The following is a 21,581-nucleotide window of genomic DNA, read 5'->3' on the forward strand; positions in this document are numbered from 1 at the left end:
ATTTGAAACACACCATTCACAGGGAGCACTTTAAAACATCGTTGTCAAAACCATCCACTCGTGTTACGGGTTTCTTGTGATGTCGATGCTTTCCAGGCAACATGAAACCAACATTTGCTAAGGTTTCTACATCTCTGACATTTGGTTGCCAACATAACATGCTTCTGCTGTCCGTTCTTGTGTCTTCAAATGTCAACAGTAGGAGTGGCGCCTTCAGATTCACGTTTGAAAAGGTGATAAGTCATCCGACATTTTTTCTTCAATCGCATTAAGACGTTTGCAGATACACATTCACATGTATTTAAAAAAAAAAAAAGAAAAACAGCAGTTGAATAATTTCGTTGTCGCGATGTACCGCAAGAGTGCAGCATACTGGATGTTTCTCGCCGTCTAAGCTTAACTCACTGCTAGCGCTAGGAAGCAGAACGAATGTCATTCTCTGCCAGCGGTTAATGGATGGAGAGTAAGCAGAAAGGTGAAAACTCGGCCGCCATCCTAGGTGTTGTGGTCTTTAGTCCCTTTCGTTCTAAGGTATAACTTGTCTGATGCAGGTACAAGTCCTGACGCAGAAAGTGCTTCAACCTGGGTAAATGTAACACGGACGTTTTTATTCCTGCGAGCTTCAAGACCTTCTTTGATTATTTTCACGAAATGAAAGACTTCACTTAACTCGCTGTTTTAATACTTTGTCACGTATTATCATAGATGACAGACAAAAATGTACTCTTTGCATGTCTTGTATTATTAGCCAATTCTACTTACCATCCAAAAACGTATTTCATCCTCAAGTAGGTGGCTCACATACTTTAAAAATGTATAATTTCGCACAAACACTTACGCAGTTACAGTACTCACTCATAATTGGTAAGCAGTTGCTGATGGAAAGGAAGTAAGAATAATTTGACCACGCGATGTGGCTGCCTTTCAAAGAGGGACGACTGTATGTTGTTAATACCAATTAGAGCTAATTATTCTTTGTTATTGATTACGCCAAAATATGCGCTCTTCTTTCAGAGTTTTTAAAGCATTTCATCAGCTGCTTTACATCGATTCCGTAGTAACTGATAAACGCAGGAACTTGTAAAAGACTAAGAATGTGGGTGAATCCCAAGAATACTGGTTGAATGATTCCGCTCTCTCACTCTCCTATTGTAAAAAATACTTCAAGAACATATAGCATCCATTTCAGTTTCACTGCACGTGACTACCACTTTCTGTTTTGATTAAGGCCTCTCTTGATACTTTGGAGAAGTGACATTTGATCGAGAAACATCAGTATCCTTTGATTGCATTGTACACTACTGGCCATTAAAATTGCTACACCAAGAAGAAATGCAGATGATAAACGGGTATTCACTGGACAAATATATTATACTAGAACTGACATGTGATTACATTTTCACACAATTTGGGTGCATAGATCCTGAGAAAACAGTACCCAGAACAACCACTTCTGGCCGTAATAACGGATACGCCTGGGCATTGAGTCAAACAGAGCTTGGATGGCGTGCACATGTACAGTTGCCCATGCAGCTTCAACGCGATACCACAGTTCATCAAGGGTAGTAAGTGGCGTAATGTGACGATCAAGTTGCTCGGCCACCATTGACCAGACGTTTTCAGTTGGTGAGAGATCTGGAGAATGTGCTGGCCAGGGCACCATTCGAACATTTTCTGTATCTAGAAAGGCCCGCACAGAACCTGTAACATGCGGTCGTACATTGTCCTGCTGAAATGTAGGGTTTTGCAGGTATCGAATGAAGGGTAGAGCCACGGGTCGTAACACATGTGAAATGTAACGTCCACTGTGTCTAAAGCGCCGTCAATGCGAACAAGAGGTAACCGAGACGTGTAACCAATGGCACCCCATACCATCACGCCGGCTGATACGCCAGTATGGCGATGACGAATACACGCTTCCAATGTGCGTTCACCGCGATGTCGCCAACCAGGGATGCGACCATCATGATGCTGTAAACAGAAACTGGATTCATCCGAAAAAATGACGTTTTTCCATTGGTGCATCCAGGTTCGTCGTTGAGTACAACATCGCAGGCGCTCCTGTCTGTGGTGCAGCGTCAAGGGTAACCGCAGCCATGGTCTGCGTGCTGATAGTCCAAGCTGCTGTAAAAGTCATCGAACTGTTCGTGCAGATGGTTGTTGTCTTGCAAACGTCCCCATCTGTTGACTCAGAGATAGAGACGTGGCTGCACGATCCGTTACAGCCATGCGGATAAGATGCCTGTCATCTCGACTGCTAGTGATATGACGCCATTGGGATCCAGCACGGCGTTCCGTATTACCCTCCTGAACCCAATGATTCCATATTCTGCTAACAGTCATTGGATCTCGACCAACGCGAGTAGCAGTGTTGCGATACGATAAACCGCAATCGCGATAGGCTAGAATCCGACCTTTATCAGAGTCGGAAACGTGATGGTACGCATTTCTCCTCCTTACACGAGGCATCGCAACAACGTTTCACCAGGCAACGCCAGTCAAATGTTGTTTGTGTATGAGAAATCGGTTGGAAACTTTCCTCATGTCAGCACGTTGTAGGTGTTGCCACCGGCGCCAGCCTTGTGTGAATATCACAGCATCTTCTTGCTGTCGCTTAAATTTCGCGTCTGTAGCACGTCATCTTCGTGGTGTAGCAATTTTAATGGTCAGTAGTGTATTTAGTTTGCGGCGAAAGCTGTGCATCGTTGTGGATACGTCGGGATTATAATCGAGTACAGTCTTATGGTCAGACACACTTCGCTCTTTCTTGTCCTGATTTTACCTGTTGCAGAATTTTGCTCCAGAAATGTGTCAGACTTAAGTGCCGGAGTATCAAAGAGTTTTAGCTTGCTCAACAGTGGATGTATCTCACTACTCATCGTCAGGAAAAACAGATCGTTAGAAATGATGTACCGATATTCCCAGAGGATATCTACGTTGTCGCTTCCGCGAAATTAGAATGCTAGGAATCCGCTTTTGTCTAAAATGGTAATAATTACAGTTTACTTCGACCATGTACATGAAATACTGGAGGTTCCGAAAATATTGTGGCAGTACAATTTGCACTATGTGTGCGTTTAGAGATGAGTAAGATGGTCGTATGTGTCCCACTGTCGAGCTAATTCAAGGTCACAGGTGGCAGCCGGGGAATCTGGAAACAGATTACACAGATGACTTTGACTGTGACCGGGGGACTTCCAGCACTAATGGCACTCCCTATATAACGCAGCACACAGATCGGCGTGCCTACAGAGCCAGCTGACCACTGCCGACATGAAGTATTTCGTTATCGCCGCCCTCGGTGAGTTCATATATTGCATCATCTCATGTCATGTCTTCGTTACTTGGCCAATTCGAGACGTAGCTTTTATTCTGATATCTCCGTTTTAACGTAAGTAAAGGGGTTATTCTTAGTGTTCAATAGAGATTTTCTTTACTGTTTCGCCAGTAATTTGTTAGTTGGATTCAGTCTCTGAGCACTACCAAATACATTTGATTTTGTAACTGTAGCCCAGTTCTCGCATTTTTCTACCACTAGCTCATAACTTTTATTTCACCTATCGCCGAACCTCCACGTAAGGCTTTTGCACTTGAAATCAGGCTCTTCGCCACTACACTGATACATCCAGCTTTTCTGAATGCAGAGTGTTTCGGTATAAGCAGCTGCAGTTGGTTTAGAGCATTCACATCCATAACCTCTTACGCGGACGTATACTATGCTGTGGTGCAACAGAATGCAAACTTATTTTACTTGACGTTGAGATCATGAGTACTCTTGGCTGTGTGACAAACCTGTAGATATGGTTAAAAGTGTTCATACAGACGTGGGAGATAACAGTTTCTTTATTTCTAAAAAAACATCAGCATGTTGCTGATGCCTTAAAGCAGTTGGCATTTGCATGGAATGTATTCTAACAGAGGTAAAACTCTGTATCAACAACGAGACAATATTTAAAAAAGGATATTCTGTGCTTGACTTAAGTATACATACGAGTCCATAAAATTAAAAACAAAAAGATAGTTAAATTGTTCGGTGTGTGCTCCTTTCGCATTTAGAATCATTTGACCAGTTGGTGTTACATGCAAGCCAACGATGCTCCATTAATGTGTGACCTTTTACACACAAAAAAAAATGGTTCGAATGGCTCTGAGCACTATGCGACTTAACTTCTGAGGTCATCAGTCGCCTAGAACTTGGAACTAATTAAACCTAACTAACCTAAGGACATCACATACATCCATGCCCGAGGCAGGATTCGAACCTGCTACCGTAGCGGTCGCCCGTAGCGCCTAGAACTACACGGCCACTCCGGCCGGCCCTTTTACACAGTTCCCCTTCCCCATGCTAGTTATGTTACGTAGACGCCTGTTTACTTTGTTCCATTAGTAATCAAATAGCTCTGAACAGTCCGCACTTTTGATGTAACTGCAGACCATCCATATGACAAAAACGCCAGACTGGGCTCCAGCACCCAGTACCAGCAGAACAGGGGTACAAAATTACGATTTTCAATATTTCGCGCAATTATTGACCGAATTTAAAAAATTAAAATGCTGCCAAAACCTACTTTTTAAGAGGTATAACTTTATGTTATAAATTTAACAAAATTAGACCAGTACTGCAGTTGGGCGGGGCCCAAATGCAAGAAGTTCGTTAATTCAGTATTTGAGAATGAGAGGCCTTCGTGTCATCCAACAAATTATACACATAGTTTCAAACCTTTACGAAACATTTTTTCGCTGATACCACCACAAAATGATGAAAGGAAAAAAGTTTATCTTTACTACATTTGCTCTGCTCGTACAGTCGAACTTGAACATAAAGCGTGACGTTTTAATTTACTACTCCTTTACTACTAACCGTATTCACAACGCATTTTATACACGGTATCAACATATATACACTCCTGTAAATGGAAAAAAGAACACATTGACACCGGTGTGTCAGACCCACCATACTTGCTCCGGACACTGCGAGAGGGCTGTACAAGCAATGATCACACGCACGGCACAGCGGACACACCAGGAACCGCGGTGTTGGCCGTCGAATGGCGCTAGCTGCGCAGCATTTGTGCACCGCCGCCGTCAGTGTCAGCCAGTTTGCCGTGGCATACGGAGCTCCATCGCAGTCTTTAACACTGGTAGCATGCCGCGACAGCGTGGACGTGAACCGTATGTGCAGTTGACGGACTTTGAGCGAGGGCATATAGTGGGCATGCGGGAGGCCGGGTGGACGTACAGCCGAATTGCTCAACACGTGGGGCGTAACGTCTCCACAGTACATCGATGTTGTCGCCAGTGGTCGGCGGAAGGTGCACGTGCCTGTCGACCTGGGACCGGACCGCAGCGACGCACGGATGCACGCCAAGACCGTAGGATCCTACGCAGTGCCGTAGGGGACCGCACCGCCACTTCCCAGCAAATTAGGGACACTGTTGCTCCTGGGGTATCGGCGAGGACCATTCGCAACCGTCTCCATGAAGCTGGGCTACGGTCCCGCACACCGTTAGGCCGTCTTCCGCTCACGCCCCAACATCGTGCAGCCCGCCTCCAGTGGTGTCGCGACAGGCGTGAATGGAGGGACGAATGGAGACGTGTCGTCTTCAGCGATGAGAGTCGCTTCTGCCTTGGTGCCAATGATGGTCGTATGCGTGTTTGGCGCCGTGCAGGTGAGCGCCACAATCAGGACTGCATACGACCGAGGCACACAGGGCCAACACCCGGCATCATAGTGTGGGGAGCGATCTCCTACACTGGCCGTACACCACTGGTGATCGTCGAGGGGACACTGAATAGTGTACGATACATCCAAACCGTCATCGAACCCATCGTTCTACCATTCCTAGACCGGCAAGGGAACTTGTTGTTCCAGCAGGACAATGCACGTCCGCATGTATCCCGTGCCACCCAACGTGCTCTAGAAGGTGTAAGTCAACTACCCTGGCCAGCAAGATCTCCGGATCTGTCCCCCATTGAGCATGTTTGGGACTGGATGAAGCGTCGTCTCACGCGGTCTGCACGTCCAGCACGAACGCTGGTCCAACTGAGGCGCCAGGTGGAAATGGCATGGCAAGCCATTCCACAGGACTACATCCAGCATCTCTACGATCGTCTCCATGGGAGAATAGCAGCCTGCATTGCTGCGAAAGGTGGATATACACTGTACTAGTGCCGACATTGTGCATGCTCTGTTGCCTGTGTCTATGTGCCTGTGGTTCTGTCAGTGTGATCATGTGATGTATTTGACCCCAGGAATGTGTCAATAAAGTTTCCCCTTCCTGGGACAATGAATTCACGGTGTTCTTATTTCAATTTCCAGGAGTGTAATTTAATCTACCTGCATTGTACGGCACAAAGTTTAGAAGGCATGACGTCATAAACAGTGAGATGCGTGAAAAAATAATCTTTCCGTAAAATGGAACGCAATTTACCCCTATTATATTCATACAGTGTTTCATTATGAGAGCACTTGGCGACTTCCAGCAAAATGTAAGCATAATATCAAACCTTTCCTAATCTTATTCTTCTTTACATGCCTAAAGGCAAATATGTAACACTTTAACTCATTTGTAAAGTACTGCTAGTCAGACGTTTGAAGCTGTTTTACAGTTGGGAGCTCGATTCTTCAAAGAGTCGGGGTTTTACCGGTACATTTCTGAACATGTCATTCGATTTTAACAAACAATGCGTATTTTTATTGCCTGCTTGAATGTCATATCGAGGACAGTTTCTCTGCTGCAACTTGAAATGTACTCCTGAACTTAATAAGCAATTAATACAAAATTAATAAATACAATAGTAAAATTTAAAAATGAACTTCATTGAGTAGTTACCGTAAACGGAAGATAAATATAGTAATCATGTTAATGCTAAACGAGCAACAGGCTTCCCATGTTTCGTTGTTATTATTCATACTTGCGCCTACCCACGAGACTGCGTGTGTCTCCAGCACACACAAAGTGAAATCGAGGTGTCAGTTAGCCAAATGCAGATTCGGTGTTGCCATTCTTACAGTTAACACTCCACGACTCGTCCGGCGACAAAACCTGCAATCATTTGGGAGCTCGCCGCATGCTAGAAGCACCGTGTCTCGCAAACTCCTTACACAGCGCATTCTTCGTGTTGATTGTTCCTCTATTGGGCCCACAAATGTCTCATCTACCTACGATGTGGTTTGTTTTTCTTATAAAGTTTTTGTGAGGCGGTTACCTCAGTTCCTGCTGTGGCAGCACCTCATTTCCTTCTCCTTCTTCATAAAATTTATGCCATAGTCTCTCTTCACTCAGTATTATATGGAATGTCTGTTTCTGGAAGACATTACTATCATCAGCTCTCACTACTGACTGTCTGTTGTACTCCCATACCACACTAACATGTATTGCTCGATTTTCGGTTTATTCTTTTCAGATACCTCAGGTACGAGTCACGCTCACTGTAATAGCGAATTAGTTGTCTGTAGGGCTGCATGTATTTTAAACGAGATTGTTCTCTAATGTTCAAGAGGAAACTGTATGGCCCTTCTGTTGTTCGTCTGAGGAATACTCTTACCTTCACTGGAGACGATATTAAATTTCTTCTCTAGGACATTTCCCTTCTTTAGCCAATGCTCCGTGTACTTCTTCCAAGTTGGCAGCCCTGCGCCAGGTGAGTCATTGGAGTCTTTGTACTCTCCCAAAGATAACCTATTTATATTGTAATAATAGTTAGTTTAGTACAAATTACTCATTAAATACGTGCATTAGTGCGTTTTTAAACTTACTATTAAACGTATTCCATTTCTTTACGTATTAGTCCAGAAAACGCGAAAAGATCGTGAGGTCGGCTTGTAATGGCTTACGTCTTGGCACAATTAACCAGCTTAACTGTCCCATAAGTTGCGTAAATCTTAAGTTGTTTGATTTACAATATTTCGCACTAGTCGGTTGTTTACGTGCAGCTTGCGTACAATAAAGTTTTCATTCCGTTGTAATTAAAATGATTTAACGGATACTGCAATTGAGTGAGTGCTAAGTTCTTGCTCTAAGCTGAAATAAGTACCTTTTTACGTTACGTCATACGCCTGAAGCGCCAACCTGTAGGCCTAATTTTTGCTGCTCATAAGTAACGACAATTCGTGTATTGTAAAGTGTGTCAAGTGGTATAATTTTATTTTTAAGCGTGCAACCTGTAGGCCTAATTTTTGCTGCTCATAAGTAACTACAATTCGTGTATTGTAAAGTGTGTTAAGTGGTATAATTTTATTTTTAAGCGTGCAACCTGTAGGCCTAATTTTTGCTGCTCATGCGTAACTACAATTCGTGTATTGTAAAGTGTGTTAAGCGGTATAATTTTTTTTAAGCGTGCAATCTGTGTTGCAATGCGTGATAAGCAGAATAGTCAAAAAGGGAGCTGTAAGTGTAGACTATGTTTTGAAATCTCGCTGGGGTGTCTTGTGGAGAGCTAAATGGGGAACTCATCCCATGTAGGTATTGCAAAAAGGACGAGAGAATTGCTGAGCAGGAGGCAAGGATTTGTACGCTTCGGGCTGTATTAGATTGCACGAAATTTGAGCTAGATAAGATGAAAGGGGAAAAAGATCTTGGGAACTGGGTAATGGTAACAACTAATGGGCGAAATGAGGACAACTCTTCAACTTCATCTACATTTCAGCTAACACTATCGAATAAATCTAAATTGTTACCTGAAGTAGGAGGAGAAGAAACTTATCCACCAGTAGATCACAGTAGGATCAGCAGACGTCTAGCACAGAAACTCAGTGTAGGTCGGTACCAAAAGAGAGCAGAAAGAAAAGAGTCTTGCTGCTAGGCAGTGGACTTGTGAGTAGTGTAGTCCATATAGTGGCCACCATCACATATACAAGATCACTGTCGTTACTGGTGTCAGAGGGGTACCTACTTTTAGGTTACAATCAGGATTCAGGCTCACTGTCTTCAAAGAAGTGAAAATAACAGAAAGGCCCACGAAACGCTTAATAATGCACAGATGAGTAAGGTTAGCTTATTTCATCAAAATATTAAAGGATTGAGTACTAAAGTAGAAGAGTTTCTTGTGTGTTTGGAAAATTTAGATAGCTCTGAAAACACAGATATGCTGTGCCTGTCTGAGCACCACATAACCACAGGGTTAGATAAGTTTCGTATAAAATATTACACTATTGCAGCTTACTCATGCAGAAATAGCGCGCGAAAAGTAGAAATTATTACATACATTAAGATAGGACACAAGTTCAAAAGCATTGAGAGAAGTAGATATTGCAGTGATCAGCATACCGATATGTGGGCTTGTGAGAAACTATATATAGAACCACTCTTCGAAATTTTGAACTATTTATGATGAATCTTTATTCCTTACTGTAATACCTGTCAGACAGTAGCAAGCAGTTAAGTAGCATATGTTTTGAAATCTCGCTGGGATGTCTAGTGGAGAGCTAAATGGGGAACTCAATAGGGCTCTCCCATGTAGGTACTGCAAAAAAGACGAGAGAATCGCTAAGCGGGAGGAAAGGATTTGTACTCTTCGGGATGTATTAGATTGCACGAAATTTGAGCTAGATAAGTTGAAAGGGGAAAAAGATCTTGGGAACTGGGTAATGGTAACAACTATTGGGCGAAAGGAGGACAAATCTTCAACTTCATCTACACGACTTCACTGTAGGTTTTCTAAAGGCTTCTCCTGGGAAAAATTATCTCGAAATCTTATTTGGACCCTACAATTTGATTTCAGTAACAACGCAGCTGGATAAAGACAGTAGGATCCTAATTTATAAAGTTTTCTTTGATTGAAGCTGAAAGGAAGAAAATTACTGCTTATCTGGTAACAAATGCCCTCTTCGATCATGGTGCATAGTAGGTTAGGATAAATAACAAACGTGTTACAATATGGATACTCCTCAGTGGAAATCAGAATGATTAATGACTCCAGGACAAATGTTTTTAACAATGGTTTACAGGAGATGACATGGAATGTAACTAGTAATGAGCCAACTGCTAACATAAAATTCAATCTGTTCCATGTTAAATTCATAACATTATTTGAAGATGGCTTAAACGACACTAAACAACCATTTAAAACACCATGGATCAATAGAGGGATTAAAGTATTTTGTGAAAGGAGAAGGGAAAAGTATCTTTTGGCAATATTAAGTAGGGACCCTGCAGTAGTTATACACTACAAAAACTACTCAAACATACTAAGAAAGGTTAAAAAAATCGGTACTGACAACAGACAGGCTATATGGAATGTAGTGAAATGGGAGACTGGACAACCAGCCACAGAACAGGACATCGTCACTACTGAATTAAATGGAAGGACTATAAATGATGATTCACAGGTAGCAAATGCATTTAATAATCATTTCTTAAATATAGTAGGAAGCATAGAGACAAACAAATCAAAAGCAGAATTACAGTCTGATGTTGAAAATCAACTTTTATAAAATTCAATCATGTGAATGTATCACCAACTTCTCTTTCTGAAATTAAGTAAATTATATATTCTCTCAAAAATATAAGCCCATCTGGTTTTGATGGTGTTTCCAATAGAGATTTCAGAACCTCTGTCTGACTATGAAGTAATACAGCAAGAATCTTCCTGTATTTCCATCCCTTTTGCAAGTGTATCCCCTTCTCTTGTCATTTTTCAGCAGTACATTTACTATTACTAGCTGAAATTTATTGCATAACTCATTTAAACTTTCGCGTCTCTCATTCCTTTTACCGAGCCCATACTGTCCCTTAACTCTGTCTTCTGTTCCTTTCCAATCACTCATGATTATTTGATTTTAATCACCATTTTCATACTGAATTACATGTTCAATATTCTCGTAGACTTTCTGTATCTCCTCATTTTCTGCTTGTGACGATGGCACATATACCTGAACTACTAATGTCGGTGTTGATTTGCTGTCGATTCTAGTGAGAACAACAGTATCATTAAACTAGTCACAGTAACTCATTCTCTGTCCTATACTCCTATTTATAACGAATGCTAGTCCCACTACATCATTTTCTGTAGCTGTCGATACTCGCCTATATTCGTCCAAGCATACATCCTTATACTCTTTCCATTTCACTCCGCTGACCGCCACTAAGTCCAGACTGAGGCTTTGCATTACCCTTTGCAGACTCCCTAGCTTTCCTATTACTGAAAAATCTAAAATTCCACACTCCGACTCGTAGAATGTCGTCTTTTCATTGGTTACTCAGTCTTTTTCTCATGGTCGCCACTCCCTTGCCAGACTCCTCCCGGAGTTTTGAATAGTTTTACTCTCTGGAATCATAATGACACTTTCTCAACTAAAGGCCAAAAGTCCTATGGACACACATTATGTGTCTGTAATGGAATTGTTTCCGTTGCCTTCTGCATTCGCACTATTGCAGAAGCGGCGGGAACAAACACCAAATTTAAAAGAACTCAAAATCCCCAAAACTGGAGAAGTTTTACAGAAGCTCGTAATCTGGCGCCAACTTCAATGCGAGACGATTTTAATACTTCCCACAACGAAACTCTATCTCGAAATCTGTCAGAAAATCCAAAGAGTCTCTGGTCGTGTGTCAAGAACACCAGTGGCAAGACGCAGTCAGTTCCTTTACACGCGGTAACAGTGGTGATGTTATTGATGACAGTGCCGCTAAAGCAGAGTTACTACACATTGTTTTTCGAAATTCCTTCACAAAAGAAGACGTAATAAATATTCCAGAATTCGAATCAAGAACAAATGACAACATGAGTAACTTAGAAGTATATAGTAACTTAGAAGTATATAGTGACTTAGAAGTAAATGTAGTCGGTGTAGCGAAGCTGCTTAAAGCAGTTACGAAAGGCAAGATTGTTTACCAGTCAGGTTTCTTTCGGACTATGCTGATACAATAGCTCCATACTTAGAAATCATATACCGTAACAGCCGCTCACTCGTCGACAGATCGGTACCCAAAGACTGGGAAGTTGCACGGGTCACACCAGTATCCAAGAAAGGAAAACCTCTGAACTACAGATCCGTATCATTAGAGTCGATATGCAATAGGATTCTGAAACGTATATTGTGCTCGAGAATTAAGAATCACCTCGAAGAAAACGATTTTTTTGACAAACTGCCAACACGGATTCAGAAAATATTGTTCTTGTGAAACACAACTAGCTCTTTATCCTCACGAAGCAGTGAGTGCTGTCGACAGGGACGTCAATTTGATTCAGTATTTTTAGATTTCCAGAAGGCTTTGGACACTGTTTCTCACAAGCGACTTCCAATTAAATTGCGTGCCTGTGGAGAATCGTGTCAGTTGTGTGACTGAATTCATAATTTCCTGTTACGAAGGTCACATTTCGTCATAACTGACGGTAAGTCATAGAGTGAAACAAAAGTAATACCTGACGTTCCTCAAGGATGTGTTACAGGCCCTCTGTCGTTACTGATCTACATAAACGATGTAAGAGACAATCTGAGCAGCCCTCTTATATTGTTTGCAGATAGATGATGGTGTCATTTACCGTAATGTTCAGTCATTGGATAATAAAACGAATTCCAAAATGGTTTAGACAAGATATCAGTATGGTGCAAAAAGGGTAGTTGGAATTAAATAAGTATGAAGACATTTGCATTTGCACTAAAAGGAATTCGCTAATTAAAGTTACACGATATGTTACACAAATCTAAAGGCTGTAAAATCAACTAAATGCTTAGGGATTACAATTACGAATAACTTAAATGGGAACGATCACATAGATTATGCTGTGGGGAAAGCAAACCAAAGACTGAGATTTATTGGCAGAACACTTAGGAAATGTAACAGATCAACTAAATAGGGTGCTTACACTACGCTTGTCTACCTTGTTCTGGAGCATTGCTATGCAGTGTGGAATCCGCGACAGATAGGACTGATGGAAGATACCGAAAAAGTTCCAGGTAGGGCAACACGTTTTGTACTATCGTGAAAAAAGGAAGAGAGTGTTACGGATATGATACACGAATTGGGTTGGCAGTCGTTAGAACCAAAGCATTTTTCTCATTAAATTACAATCACCAACTTGCTCCTCAGAGTGTACAAATAACTAGTCGGCACATACCCACAAAGGGAGAAGTGATCATCATAATAAATTAAGGGAAATCAGAGCTCGCACAGAAAGATTCAAATGTCGATTTTTCCCGGTTTAAAAGTAGCTTAATGGTGGTTCAGTGAACCCTCTGCCAGGCACCTAACTGAACTGCAAATCAAACACGTTGATTTAGATTCAAATGCCTTTGATCATCGCTTATTCGTCCGCCTTTCAGGGGCAGTTTCTCACTCCAAGGACAGGAGGTTGTCTATAGCTCTGTGCGCTCCTCCGTTCTCTTTTGCAGTACCGTAGGTAGAACAAGAGTGACTTCTTAAGCCACAAGTATTGAACCGATATTTCTGATGATTTTTATGCAAAATTTAAAAACTTGCTGGAACTGAAGTCAATACCAGCACGCTTTGATTACTAACCAAAGACTCCACCCCTATACTGTGATATATGTTTGTTTATTATAATGGAATATAGGTGTACATGAGTTTACACTACTATAGGTACATTGGGTAGTAGCGATAGATATTGTCCGTTCATAGCATCATGTACTTACTAAAGCTTCCTTATTACTCGTACACCAGGCAGAATAATCCTATCACTGTACTTACAATTAAATGTTACGATTGCAGTCTCAATTGGCCGACATTCGACAATGGGCGAAGTATCAGAAATACCCTGTGCTGATGGCTGTAGCTCTGGAAATGGAAACATCTGTACCATTCTTATGACTCGACATACTTCTCCAAGTAAAAAAAAAAAAAAAAAATCTTCCATTCCCTTTGCAGCTATCACAATACTCCACGTCAAATCCATACCTTCCTTACGACTGAACATAGTCATTTCCTTTGCACCTGTCGGAACGCACACACACAAACACACACACATGCACACACACACACACACACACATACTTTATAGGCCTGAGCCTCAAGGCGAACCTACCACACATCCCCAACTTCTGAGTATAATATTTCACCAATAACTGATTTTTGGCGATATGAGACAATACTCAGCGAAAACCAGCGATGGGTGGACATGTCTCGTAAGTTTTTCTTGCCAGTGGTACTACTGTGTCTTAGAAAGAGAGGTGTAATCGTCTTACAAGCCGCCAGATGTTAAAAAAACAATCGCAACGACCATGTTACTGTCACAATCGGCCTTGGTTCTACCGGCGCATACAAGTATCCATGTTGAAAGCTATACTGGCTTTATATATCGAGGTATTGCATTACCTCCGAATGAAGTGCTTTTTCCAGACAAATACCGCGACATTGAATATAGATTATGATCGCCGGAGTGAATATTAACAGACCAACAACGCGGTTACACGTAACCGGCGGTGTAAGCTCGTTATAAAACCACCGAATTTAGGAAGAGATTCGGCTAAGGAACGCGGAATGAAGCCGGTATTTGCAACTCCCTCATGCCGCCGCTAGATATTTCTACAGAATTTGAAACCCATTCTGTCTTGATGCCACATGAGAGGTTCTGCGATATATCCACTGGGTTATAGGTGATGGTTGATTGCGGATTATCACATATAGTAGATGGTGTGCTGATTGAGGTTGTAAGATACGTACAGTAGCTTTCCAGATCTCTAGTGCTATGCTTTCCAGTAGAAATGCTGTCTGTGATCTGGAATCAAGTCTTTCCATTCAACCACAAACCTGCATTGGATCCTATGGAGAAGTATTTTAAAGATTACAGACACAAGTGAATCATATTTCTGGTACTCTCATATCTTGAAACGAGTCACCTTTCTCGACCCCGTCTGCTACAGTAAAATTCCAACGTGGTTTTAGATAGTCCCTACGGATGTTGCAACTGCTGCTCAGTCTCTCCGCTGCCATCCCTGCAGCTCTGCGCATCTGATCATTCCAATTTAAGTCGGAACTGAAGCTGGAGAGAGCTATATTTACCACATTCTGCAGTCTGTGTAGAAACAGTCTAGGCTGAGTTAGGGTGACAGGACCAAGTTCTGACCATTTGTTGGAAATAGGAACACGTTGTCGTATCTTCGCCAACATTGTACGATGTATGAGGTCGGTGAAAAACGAAGCCCGCTCCTGTAAAACGAGGCAGTATAAAGACAGTACAAGCAGTTATGGTCGTGTTTCTTATCAGGAAAATTAGGAAGAGTCAACATCATTCAGGTATTGAAGTCCAAAGCAGATCTGCATCACTCAGGGTCCATTCACGTCTATCACCCCAAAATTCTATCAGCGTTATTCTGTACCATCCAACACAGAAATATTACGAACTATAAAAGCTCCGCTAACTTCATCCGATAGAGAACTGGATAGATTTTTACCACAACTCTCTCTCTTTTGATAAAACGAAAACAAATACTTTCTGCGTGCTGGCATCGAGCACAAGTGGCGATCCTGTTAAATATACAGGTATTCATCCACTGGAGCACGTGGCCAGTGATCGAAGTCGATTGCACAGACCAGTGTATGGTGTCAATGCCCATACTGTGGGAGGAGGATAACCATATCCCACAGACTATACTGTCAGTCGCAAGAGAGGCTCTCAGTGTTGTTATTTGAAACATTTTTTTTCCATTGTAACACTCTTTGTACACTGTCATACACTTTGTTTTTTCCACCACGACTTCCAGGTCTGTGTCAGGGTCTAAATTGACAACACGTTCTTGTCCATTGCCTCTCACAGAAAACTAGACGTCTTAAGCTGTAAATCAAGTTGTTGCTGCTGCTACCACAACGCACATATACACACAGAGACACACTAGATGATTTTAAATAAAAGACAATCATAACATTAGGAAACTGGGAGCGTTTTGCAGCGTTGTGGAGCGTTTCCAAACTGCTTTCCAAAGGTGATTGACGACCTCTACATTTAAACTCATCTGTGTTCCATTTCGATTGATTCCTCACATTGCACTCATGTACCCAGTCACTGTTTCGGTGCTAGCCATCCACAGAAGGTTTTGCCCCTCCCCCAAGACTCTTTCTCCACCTCAAACAAGCGATGTCAGTCAATCACACTGTAATAATAAGCATCACAGTTGATAGTGTGTCCGCCCCTGGTAGATGAGTGGTTAGTGCGACAGAATGTCAATCCTAAAGGCCCGGGTTCGATTCCCGGGTGCGTCGGAGGTTTTCTCCGCTCAGGGACTTGGTTTTGTGTTGTCCTAACCATCTCCATCGACGTGCAGGTCGCCGAAGTGGTGTCAACTCGAAAGACCTGCACCCGGCGAATGGTCTACCCGACGGGAGGCCCTAGCCACGCGACATTCACATTCAGTTGACAGTGTGAACAATTTTAGCAATTTTACAGTAATTTCAACACCAACCAATGAACAACAGCATGCTTCCAAGCCTCAGTACCATCACTAAACCGCCCCTCCTTTACGTTGCGAGTACCATTCCAAATGTAGATAGATGACTGTGCAGTACGTCCATTCATTGTTAATTCTCGAACATAAGAGATGGAATCAAAAATTTTCGGGACTGGTGCTGCCATCTGGAAAGTAGGGGTAGTAGATCTTTGCACTGCAAGGTGGCGAGAGCTGCATATCTGATGCGTTGGTGTGCGAAGTGGAATTTAGCTGGGAGGACGTGTTGCCTGTCCACAGTCATTTCTGTAATACTCTGTGTTTGGTGTGTGGCGATTTTGTGATGGATCCGCGAACGGAACAGCAGACCTTCGTCAGCCCGCATCTGATGATCCAACCTTCTTGTCACGGGTTATCACCGGCGATGAGAGCTAGATTTACAGTTATGACCCAGAGACAAAGCAACAATCGTCCCAGTGGAAGAGCCCGGGCTCTCCAAGACCCAAAAAAGCGAGACATGTGAAGAGCAAAGTGAAGAGCACGATCATCGATTTCTTTGATACCAAGGGAATTGTGCACAAAGAATTCGTCCCACCCAACCAAACAGTGAATTCCGAGTAATACTGTGACTTTTGCGACAGCTCCATGAAAATATGCAGTGACAACGGCCCGAACTTTGGGGTCAAGGGAACTGGCCGCTGCATCATGACAATGCGCCCTGTACTTGCTCACCAGGACCTTTTTGGCAAAAAACAACACGCCGGTTGTACTCCACCCACCGTACTCGCCAGATATAGCACCATGCGACTTCGCGCTATTCCCAAAACTGAAACTCAAGTTGAAAGGCCGTCGGTTCGACACTCTAGAGAGGATTCAAGAAGCAGCGCTGGTGGTGATTAACACCCTCAAAGAACAGGACTTCCAGAAAACGTTTGACCAGTGGCAGAAATGCTGGGACCGGTGTGTACGTGCGGATAGGAACTACTTCCAAGGTCATGGTGACTTTTGTGTTAGCAGAAGAGCCAACACCGAGTTACGAGTGGAGGCTGAAATGCACGCCTCTTAGCTCACGCAGGCTGGCGTGAGGAGGGAAGAACTACACTGACGTGAGGTCTGGAACGTGACAAGGAATGAGAATTCAGAAAGTGGACGTAATTAGTTTCATACTTAACTTTAATCCATTAATGATGAACGTCGCTTTTGACGGTGCATGATTCACAATATTGTCTGTTCAGAATACATTCTTGAAGTCATTATAGTGACTGAATATGGCGCCTTGCTAGGTCTAGCAAATGATGTAGCTGAAGGCTATGCTAAACTGTCGTCCCTGCAAATGAGAGCGTATGTAGACAGTGAACCATCGCCAGAAAAGTCAGCTGTACAACTGGGGCGAGTGCTAGGGAGTCTCTCTAGACTAGACATGCCGTGTGGCGGCGCTCGGTCTGCAATCACTGATAGTGGCGACACGCGGGTCCGACATATACTAACGGACCGTGGCCGATTTAAAGGCTACCACCTAGCAAGTGTAGTGTCTGGCGGTGACACCACAGTCTCATTAGTCCAAAGGTAAGATTTTCAACAGATGTCAGTACCAGTCCCGAAATTTTTGGATAGCACCTCGTATACATCATCGATACCAGACAGCGATCTGCATATTTCTAGCACCCCGAGCATAGAGTATAATTTACAATCTTTCTCTATGTGGATGGGAGTAACAGGGCATCCTCGCATTCTTAGGGTAAAGTCATAGACTGAAAGATCCCCTCCCACTGTCTTTGAGCAACCTGCCTTGCAGCACCGTTACTGATTTAATCCGCAACTGACCAGAAGTAGACCGCTACATTCCACATCTCGTGAATGAATGTAGGATGCTGTTCCGCACCCATCCAAGTGCACAAGATTTCACCAGATGCACCGATGTCGAGGAGGTAGCACCCGTTATCGGTGTATAGAAATAGATTTGAAAGTATTGTGACATAATAGCAGACGGTTAAGAAGAACAAGAAATGGGTGGTTTTTATGCATGATGGAGCTCCAGATGGATGGAGTTTAAGAATTTTACGTAATTCAACCATGCTATCAATTCTTAAGTATTGTTCTAGTGTCTGGGATTAGCACCTGAAATGTACTGGTAAGAGAGAACATAAACACATGGACTCTTAAGGCTACAATGTTCTGCACTTAAAAACAAGCTACAATGTTAGATTGCTTCAGTTTCCAACCTATTAGCCATGTGGAATGCAACACTGTTAATATTCCAATGTAACTGATATATTTCCAGTGCATGACATACATCCTTCTTGCAGGTTCCTCTACGATAAACTGTGGTAACAAACTGTAAAATGACTCTATATGACACATGTACAATATAGTTTTCAGAGACATATAGCATCCACTACTCACATCTGATCACGGTTCAGAAATGATACTTTGCCCGCATCAATCCTATATAAAATGATCTTTAGAAACGGAGAATACAAGGAAACGCACAGCAGAGGCGTTTGACGTGTGAAATTACACGTCGTGCCACCACTAACTCTGTAGACAGGTCGTCTGTCGAGTAAAGGTATACATGGGGACTGTAGTGCCTCACAAACACCTGTCGCTAACTTACAATCATCTTAGTTATTAAAAAGTCCCGACTTTATACCCAACATGTGACAGAGGAATGGAATACATCGCATAAATCTTCGTTCGTTTAGAGAAATGTGTCGAAACAGGATGGTCTCGTTTCATCATACGTGAGATGGAGATATTTATTGATCTGTAGACCACTTACGCAAGGTTTAATTGTCAGTGCAACATGGCGATCTGTGCAAAGTAGTTTTGCCACTGAAAGTGCCTTCTGCAGAAAAGAAATGTGGACAGTACTCCCACACCGGCAGCATCAGTAATTTGGCGGCTAAATTCAGCAAGAGCCAATCAGAATGCTCCATTCATTCACAAGACATCCTTTGTGCTGGGATATACGAGCCTCTACAGCAGGGCCGGCCAAACGCTGCATAGTGTGCAGACGTGCGGAAGTGCTGCACATGTGCGCACGTGTGCGACAGCGTCATCTGTTATTAGACATGTGTCCTAAAAGAACGGCGGCGGCTCCACTTCCCTGTTTATGTGGTACAAGCAAGAGCGCAACATACCCAGTCTCGTTTACCCCTGGAAACCGTAACCTTAACAGAGAAGTACTGAGAAATGGCAGGTACTGTGAAAAAGCAAAGGACGGGAGATCTATGTTCCCAGTCGTTTAAAAATGACTGGGAACTGCAATTCTTTTTTGTAGCCGTTGGTGAAAACTCGCAGTGTTTGCTATGCCGCCCGCATCTCGTGGTCGTGCGGTAGCGTTCTCGCTTCCCACGCCCGGGTTCCCGGGTTCGATTCCCGGCGGGGTCAGGGATTTTCTCTGCCTCGTGATGGCTGGGTGTTGTGTGCTGTCCTTAGGTTAGTTAGGTTTAAGTAGTTCTAAGTTCTAGGGGACTTATGACCACAGCAGTTGAGTCCCATAGTGCTCAGAGCCATTTGAACCATTTGCTATGCCGCCGAATAATAGGCGGCCAGCGAAAGTTTTCAATTGAAAGACACTACAATACATATCAAAAAGACGAGTGTAGTGCACTTAAGAGAGGAGAACGGCAAGCAAAATTAAATGTCCTTAAGAAAATGGATGAGACACATCAACTCGATTATCATTTCTCATGACTAGTGATAAACATGTTTGGATTTATTCCTTTCATAATTAAAAATTGTTTACTAACTGTGCGTTATTGCCTCATTCTGCTCCATGTTACATTATTATCAGGAAAGTTGGTCATTAAACCGATCGTTTCAATGTATACTTACGTTTAGGTTTTTTTTTAATGTGTGAAGGGCTACGCTCAGCTGAAGTCGATAAAACGTAACATTCATCTAATTGTCGGTTATTATGCAGATTTCAGACGGAGCTGATGAAAGATGTAGCAATAATGGTATTGAAATAACTGGTGATCATCGAGAGATCTGCGGTTATCATTTTCAGAGGTCAGTGAGACAGAAATTATGTGGGTGTAACTGAGGGCAGCGAGAATTAGTTATAGGAAACCTTGCATTAGTTTAATGGTTCAAATGGTTCAAAAGGCTCTGAGCACTATGGGACTTAACATCTGTGGTCATCAGTCCCCTAGAACTTAGAACTACTTAAACCTAACTAACCTAAGGACATCACACACATCCATGCCCGAGGCAGGATTCGAACCTGCGACTGTAGCAGTTGCGCGGCTCCGGACTGAGCGCCTAGAACCACGAGACCACCGCGGCCGGCCATTAGTTTAATGTTATTTGAAATCATGAATAAGGTTCGTAGGAAGTCGCTAAGTGCTCTCTTTCTTAAATACTAAATCAAAAACATTACGCGTATTTACGTGCCGTCTGTCAAGCTACCTTAATAAGAACCCACGGTTGTTAACTGTATTACTTGTCTTACTGGGGTAAACTGTTAACATAAAAGTAGACGTATCAATAAGTAGACTGTGACAGTATTTTAAATGCTTAATACGCGAAATACCTTCCCATGGTTGGCTTGCAAGCTGTGGAAAGAGCACTAGAATGCGCCGATACAGAGTATCCCAGCAAGTGGATAAAGCGACATCTGTGCGTAGAAACATGCACTACATGAACGCTGACGGCTGCGGCGTGCACGCTGTGACCCGGCAGTTGTACATGTGTAGGAGCACCGCACGCGTGCAGAATTTCTGGCCGGCCCTGCTCTATAGACTGGTATGAACAAGATGGTGGCATCGTATCTATGGAAAGTTCTGAGAGTAACATGTTGTCTTCCTTGTTCAAGTGTACAAAGACAAGTTGAAGCAGACCATCCATCTCTTGTGGGATGCTGTACCTCATCCGACATTGTGGCATTAGGATATCTCCAGACCAGCACCTGTAGGACACTGGAAATTCCAATCATTTTTCTCTTCTATAGGACAATGCTTCAAATTCTGTTTGTGTAATTTTTCTGATTTTCCCGCCTCTGATTAGACAGGGCTCTGTTTCCAAACAACATGAATGATTTTAAGATTAACAGTGCGCAGACATGGTGATGGCTTTTGGCGGTGAGAACATTCACCATTTTGGAGACGTTTGTTCAATGAATGACGTCATGATTTCCAAGAAGGGTAACATGTGAATTTCCATGCAGACAAGCTGAGACATCACGAATGCTCCTACAACAATGAAAGCGACCGTTAACTATTTCTGCGACACTTTA

This window comes from Schistocerca americana, chromosome 7, assembly GCF_021461395.2.
Source record: "Schistocerca americana isolate TAMUIC-IGC-003095 chromosome 7, iqSchAmer2.1, whole genome shotgun sequence".
Classification (NCBI taxonomy): domain Eukaryota; kingdom Metazoa; phylum Arthropoda; class Insecta; order Orthoptera; family Acrididae; genus Schistocerca; species Schistocerca americana.